The following is a 6,880-nucleotide window of genomic DNA, read 5'->3' as shown; positions in this document are numbered from 1 at the left end:
GCAAATCCTCAGGATGTCAGACTGCGATGACCCTACAGAGCCATCTTCTTCCTTCAGGCTTGTGATCACAGAGGTTTCTCTGTGCACCTTCTGGAAGAAGAAGCGCGAGCACGTTTCGTCCTGCTCCACGGAGCGGACCCTGGACCGGAAGATAACCTTGGAGGCCTCTGAGGCAAAGAGCGAGGCTTACTGGCTCTTCACCTCCCGGAGGTCCTCCTTGACATCAACCCCCATCGACTGCAGTTGGAGTAGCTCCTGCATGCTTTTCTGGAGTCGGGACATTTCCCCCCGTCTCTCCCTGGCCTTCTAAACCCCTTTTCGGATAAAGAACCTCTTGATGTTGCCCTTGATGGTTTCCCACCAGAGCGATGGAGACTCAAAGAAGGGTTTCACGGTTCTCCAACCGTGGTAAACCCTCTTGAGTTCCTCGAGGTTCTCTGGGGTCAACAGTTCTACATTAAGCTTCCAGGACCCCCTGCCCACTTTCTGGTTTTGCTCCAGCTGACAGTCTGCCAGCAGGAGGCAGTGATCAGAGAAGAACACCGGCTTGACGTCGGTGGACCTGACCGTGAGCGCGGGATGCAAACATGAAGTCGATCCTGGAGCGGACAGACCCGTCTGGCCGCGACCACGTGTATCTACGCTGCCCTCCGTCTGCTGGATCGCTGAAGACGTCGAGCAGCTTGGCATCTTTGACTGTTTCCAGCAGGGCTCTGGACGTAGCGTCCAGTTTACTTTCGGCCCTGTTGGATCGGCCGGCCTTGTCAATGATACAGTTAAAGTCCCCACCCAGTATGATTGGCCTGGAGGTGGTGAGTAGCAGTGGCAGCTGTTCAAAAAGTGCCAGCCGCTCGGTCTTGACGGCAGGGGCATACACATTAATCAGCCTGAGAGGGCAGTTTTTGTACGTGACGTCTGCTACGAGGAGGCGTCCTCCCACCACCTCCTTAACTTAGGAGACGGTGAAGTTGCCCCCCCGTAGCAGAATGCCGAGGCCGGATGAAATCTGCGAATGACTTAGTAAATCCCTTCCCTAACAGCACTGCGAGTGTCCCTCAAACCACAGGGACTGCAGCGGTTCAGGAAGGCAGCTCACCACCACCTCAAGGGCAATTAGGAACAGGTAATAAAAATACTGGTCTGGCCAGTGACACCCACACCCCATGAAAAGAAAATGTCTGTTCAAACAAGACTTAATTAAGGCAGGACAGGATTCTTTGAATAATACATTTTACAACATTAAATTAACATTAAAATTATTATTAAAGGAAAGAGATTTGCATATCAATTCAGGAAAATTTCCAAGATGGTGCTGGAGTGAGGCGACTTCTTGCAAGCTGTGCCCAGCATACCCTCTAATTCTATCTTCTACTTGTTCTATGCTTCTAAAACTTTATTCTAACTCTTATGACTGTAACACTACATTCAGCATCCTCTCCTTCTCTACGTACGGTACTCTTTGTCTGTATAGCGTACAAGAAACAATACTTTTCACTGTATGCTAATACATGTGACAATAATAAATCAAATCAAATCAGACAATGATTTTTGCAACTTTATCGAGGTGTTGATCCATCACAGCGCTCCCCTCTCAAGACTCTGTCTCAGACACAATCCCACTTGCTGAGATGTACATGTGATTCTTGCCTCGAGTGAGTGTCTTCAGTAATCAGCCAGCAACAAATCATTACGGAGCCCTGACTTTTCACCCCTGAGTGGCCAGCTCCCTGTGTCAGAGTCAACCTTTTCCTCAGTTAATAATTACCTCAAGCTGCTGCTCGGGTAAATCCAATTAGTTCTTAGGCACAGTGGCCACCCAGCCTCAGTACATCAGACAAGAATACAAAAGAGTAAAATCTCTTGATTTTGAACTATCTCGCTATCCACTGGATCAAACTAAAGATTATAATGTACCATTATAATAAGGGCTTAGTTGTGAGGAGAGACTGGGTAAACTGGGGTTGTTCTCACTGGAAAGATGGAGGATGAGTGTTGACCTAATAGAGGTGTATAAAATTATGAAAGGCATAGATAGGGTGAACGGTGGGAAGCTTTTTCCCAGGTCGGTGGTGACGTTCACGAGGGTTCATAGGTTCTAGGTGAAGGTGGGGGGAGGTTTAACACGGATATCAGAAGGACGTATTTTACACAGAGGGTGGTGGGGGCCTGGAATGTGCTGCCGGGCAAGGTGGTGGCGGCGGACACACTGGGAACGTTTAAGACTTATCTAGATAGCCACATGAACAGAGTGGGAATGGAGGGATACAAAAGAATGGTCGAGTTTGGACCCGGGAGCGGCGCGGGCTTGGAGGGCCAAAGGGCCTGTTCCTGTGCTGTATTGTTCTTTGTTCTTTGTATTCCTTGGGACCTTTATCAGGGATCCTTCATTATTAGAATAGTTTGTCTGAAATTGCCGTTTCTCACACAGAGAGACATGCAATAATTCAACTTAACAATTTTTGGATGAAAATCCAGTCTTTCCAATATGATTATTGATTCATTATTTATAACTTAATCAAGGTTCATCAATTGTACAATCATCTGTTTCATGACTGGTTCCTCCCATCATACAGTAATTTGATTAATATATGTGGTTAATACAGAAAACAAAATGACCTCTTTCATCACATGTTAGTCTGACTTCCTTGACCTTGTCAGTTATTACAGCAGATACAATATAAAAATGGTCACGTCAAATTCAGGTCTGACCAATCAGACCTACGTACAGTGAGAAACATGATTGAAAGCAGCAGTAGTGAGAAAGGGTCAATTGTAAAGTTAAAACTGAGATGTGTCTGGTGCAGTTTTAACAGAATATCCAGTCTAATGTAAGCTGAATCAGAATCTAATGTAACAGTAACTAAGAGAGATGTGAAGTGTAAACATGAAGTATAAATCGAGACTTGATCTTTAGTGGGATTAAAACCAGGGCCTCCTGTGGTCTAAACAGAGAGATGTTTTGCCTAATTATTAATAAGGAGAGTTAAATGTAGAATAGAGCAATTGTCTAGTGTAACATAAACTGAGACACAACCTGGTTTAACATAAATATAGTGGTTAGCACTGCTGCCTCACAGTGTCAGGGACCCAGGTTTGATTCCCGGCTTGGGTCACTGTCTGTGCGGAGTCTACACATTCTCCCCGTGTCTGCTTGGGTTTCCTCTGGGTGCTTCTGTTTCCTTGCACACTCCAAACATGTGTGGGTTAGGTTGATTGGCCATGCCCCTTAGTGTCAGGGGGATTAGCAGGATAAATATGTGGGGTTATGGGGCTAGGACCTAGGGAGGATTGTCAGTGCAGGCTCGATGAGCTGAATGGCTTCTTTCTGCATGAGAGGGATTCTATGCTTTGAAATATGAACATGGTCCAGAAACAGTATTAACAAAGGCAGGGTCTGCAGTAATTTAAATAGGGGCACGGCTGGCACAGTAACTGAGACAGAGCTGTGAACAATGGGAACTCAGACAGGGTCTGGAGTTGTACAAAAAGGCTCAGGTGTAATAATAACAGATAATAATAACTGAGACAGGGCCCAACTTAAAATAACCAGGGATGGGAACCAGGATTTTACGGCCCTTCTCCCCAGCGATACATTATTGTCCTGTTGAACTAAATGGAGATTTAAATAGCTATCCAATTAAGCCCAAATCTTTCCCAATAGCCCTGCAATTTTGCCACTTTAAGAATGTATCGAATTGTTTTTTTCAAAATTAATTAATGAATCTGATTCCACAACCCATTCAGGCAGTGCGCACCAACCAGATCACATCTTACCGTGTCAAATAGACATCTCCTCAATCTGGACTCTTGTTTCTTTGCACATTTTAAATCCATTCATCCTCTGGTTACCAACCCTCTTGCTGGTTGGAACAGTTCCTCCCCATTTACTCCTATCAAACCCCTCATGGCTTGAACACCTCAATTCAATCTCGCCCTAATCCCCTGACATTTCTCCAATTTCTCCTCGATGGTCTGTCCAATGAGGTGCAGCTTCATTGTGCCGTCACTGATGTATTTATCTCGCTCTGACCAGGGGATCAGATCTTTAATCTCAGCTTCCCCCGAGTGTGGGACCTGGAGGGTCTTCACATCATTCACAAACCACACCCCATTGACACATTGGTAAAGCAGAATGCTCAGCTTGTGAGAATATGTCTTGCCAGCTGGATCATAATCATTTACTGAGACAGAGAGAGTTGACAACTCATCCTCTTGCTGAATCTCATCATATCGCATGCGATTGCGATGATTGTTTTTCAGCCGCTGGATCCTTTGACCTTTTGGGAAAAAGGTAACATACCACTGAATCTTCAGTTTGAAATGGCTGGTCAAGAATGATGTCTGAATAGATGTTTGATTCATCATCTGATATCCTGTGATGTCCCAGAGGTGGCTGAATGTTTGAATCGGCAACACTCTATATTAGAGCCGGCGGGAATCCTGGCTCCTCACTTTCACTTTCAGTTCCCGGTTCTGATGAGGTATTCAGTGGGCGGGAACAATAAAATCCACCCTCCCACACCGGAACCATCCACATAAAACCCTCAACAATAGAGTTAAAGAAACAAAATCTCCCGAGGGATATCACGTGTGTGTGCAACGTCAGATAGATGATCGCTTCTCGGCCTTTTGGCTAAGATCAAGTGTAGTATGGTCGGCAGCCCATGGTCGGCCGCGCTTGGTTGAGGTCATTAGGTTACACTGAAGCTTCATATGTTTCATATGAAGCAATTTTTTAAAGCGGCATCTCGGCCTTTTGGCTGGGATGCAAATGAGCTCAAGTCTTGGAGGAGGAACCTCCCCCTTCTCCAATCAGCTTGGCTCATGTAGATCAGGCCCAGGACAGGGTGGTTTGGTCGCCTGCCCTGTCTTGTCAGAGATTTGAACAGGCTGAGTGAGTGGGCGAGGATATGGCAAATGGAGTATAACGTTGATAAATGCGAGGTTATACACTTTGGAGGAAATAATAACAAATGGGATTACTATCTCAATGGAAACAAATCAAAACATGCTACCGTGCAAAGGGACCTGGGGGTCCTTGTGCATGAGACGCAAAAGCCCAGTCTGCATGTACAACAGGTGATCAAGAAGGTAAATGGGATGTTGGCCTATATCGCGAGGGGAATAGAATATAAAAGCAGGGATGTCTTGATGCACCTGTACAGGGCATTGGTGAGGCCGCAGCTGTATTGGTCCCCTTATATGAGGAAGGATATATTGGCATTGGAGGGAGTGCAGAGAAGGTTCACCAGGTTGATACCGGAGATGAGGGGTTTGGATTATGAGGAGAGGCTGAGGAGATTGGGTTTGTACTCGTTGGAGTTTAGAAGGATGAGGGGGTATCTTATGGAGACTTATAAGATAATGCGGGGGCTGGATAGGGTGGAGGCGGAGAGATTCTTTCCACTTAGTAAGGAAGTTAAAACGAGAGGACACAGCCTCAAAATAAAGGGGGGTCGGTTTAAGACAGAGTTGAGGAGGAACTTCTTCTCCCAGAGGGTGGTGAATCTCTGGAATTCTCTGCCCACTGAGGTGGTGGAGGCTACCTCGCTGAATATGTTTAAAGCGCGGATGGATGGATTCCTGATCGGTAAGGGAATTAAGGGTTATGGGGATCAGGCGGGTAAGTGGTACTGATCCACGTCAGATCAGCCATGATCTTATTGAATGGCGGGGCAGGCTCGAGGGGCTAGATGGCCTACTCCTGCTCCTATTTCTTATGTTCTTATGTTCTTATGTCAGCCTGGATCTGAAATGTCTCAACTTGTTGAGACTCTGAATTGGATTTGATTTGATTGAATTGGAAAAGTATTTTTTTAAAATCAGATAGAACTGAGTTTACCGAGCCAAAGAAGGAGGTGTTCAGAGCAGTGATCAGAATCTCCATCGGTGAAGTGGGTTTGGCAGGCAGCTCTCCCTCAACATCACTTCTCATGACCCTCTCCACTGACTCTGAATTCTCACATTGAGCGTCTGACATATTTCCTGAGTAACAGAAATCTCAGATCAAACACTGGGAAGAGTGAAGCGTTTATATTCTGTGTCAGACACAGACGCTGTCCCCTAGCCAATGACTCCATCCTTCTCCTCGTCAGTGCCTGGGGCTGAACCAGAGAACTCACAACCTTTTTTCCCATTTGACCCACAGATCAGCTTGCAATCCCCAAATGTCTGTCTCCTCTCTTCCACACTCATACAGTGCAGAAGAGGCCACTGAGCCTGCACTGACTCTCTGACAGAGCACCTTACCCAGGCCATCTCCCCCACCCGGGCATGGGTGGACCAGGACAGGTTGTTGATGATCTGAACACCTCGAAACTTGAAGCTCTCGAACCATCTCCACTTCATCACCTTTGATGTCGACAAGGGCATGTCCTCCATTACATTTCAGTCACCCATCAGACTTCTCTTTTCGAGGGAAAAGCAGCCTCAGACTTTCCTGAGGGTTAAAAGCTCTCAGCTCTGGGATTATTCTTGTCAATCTACGTTGCTCCATCTCCAGTGCCTCTCTTTCCTTCTTCTAAATGCAGATCACTAATTTTGACAGGGCTCCCAGTTTACTCTAACCCTGGTTCTAAACAAGTTGGCCATAACCTCCCTGCTTTTCAATTCTATGCCTCTGAAATGGAACCCTATATATGGGCCCCACACTTTAGGAAAGATGTGAACTCGCTGGGGTGTCAGCAGAGTGGATAACTGAGTGAATCCTTTCCCACACAAAGCAGGTGAATGGTCTCTCCCCAGTGTGGACTCACTGGTGAATCCACAGGTTTGATGAGCTTTAAAACCTCTGTGCAGTGAGAACAGCTGAACAGTCTCTCCTCTGTGAGACTGCACTGGTGGGACATCAGTTCTGCAGACCTTGTGAAGTCATAGAGCT

General features: G+C 46.3%; 1 pseudogene; it reads left to right on the top strand.

Annotated features, from left to right (window-relative positions):
• The first annotated feature begins 4,613 nt into the window (after positions 1-4,613).
• LOC144486689 (U2 spliceosomal RNA) lies at positions 4,614-4,819 on the top strand (annotated as a pseudogene).
• Positions 4,820-6,880: the final 2,061 nt, after the last annotated feature.

Source organism: Mustelus asterias, unplaced genomic scaffold (assembly GCF_964213995.1).
Source record: "Mustelus asterias unplaced genomic scaffold, sMusAst1.hap1.1 HAP1_SCAFFOLD_430, whole genome shotgun sequence".
Taxonomy (NCBI): Eukaryota; Metazoa; Chordata; class Chondrichthyes; order Carcharhiniformes; family Triakidae; genus Mustelus; species Mustelus asterias.
This window is presented reverse-complemented; position numbering and strand designations above follow the sequence as displayed.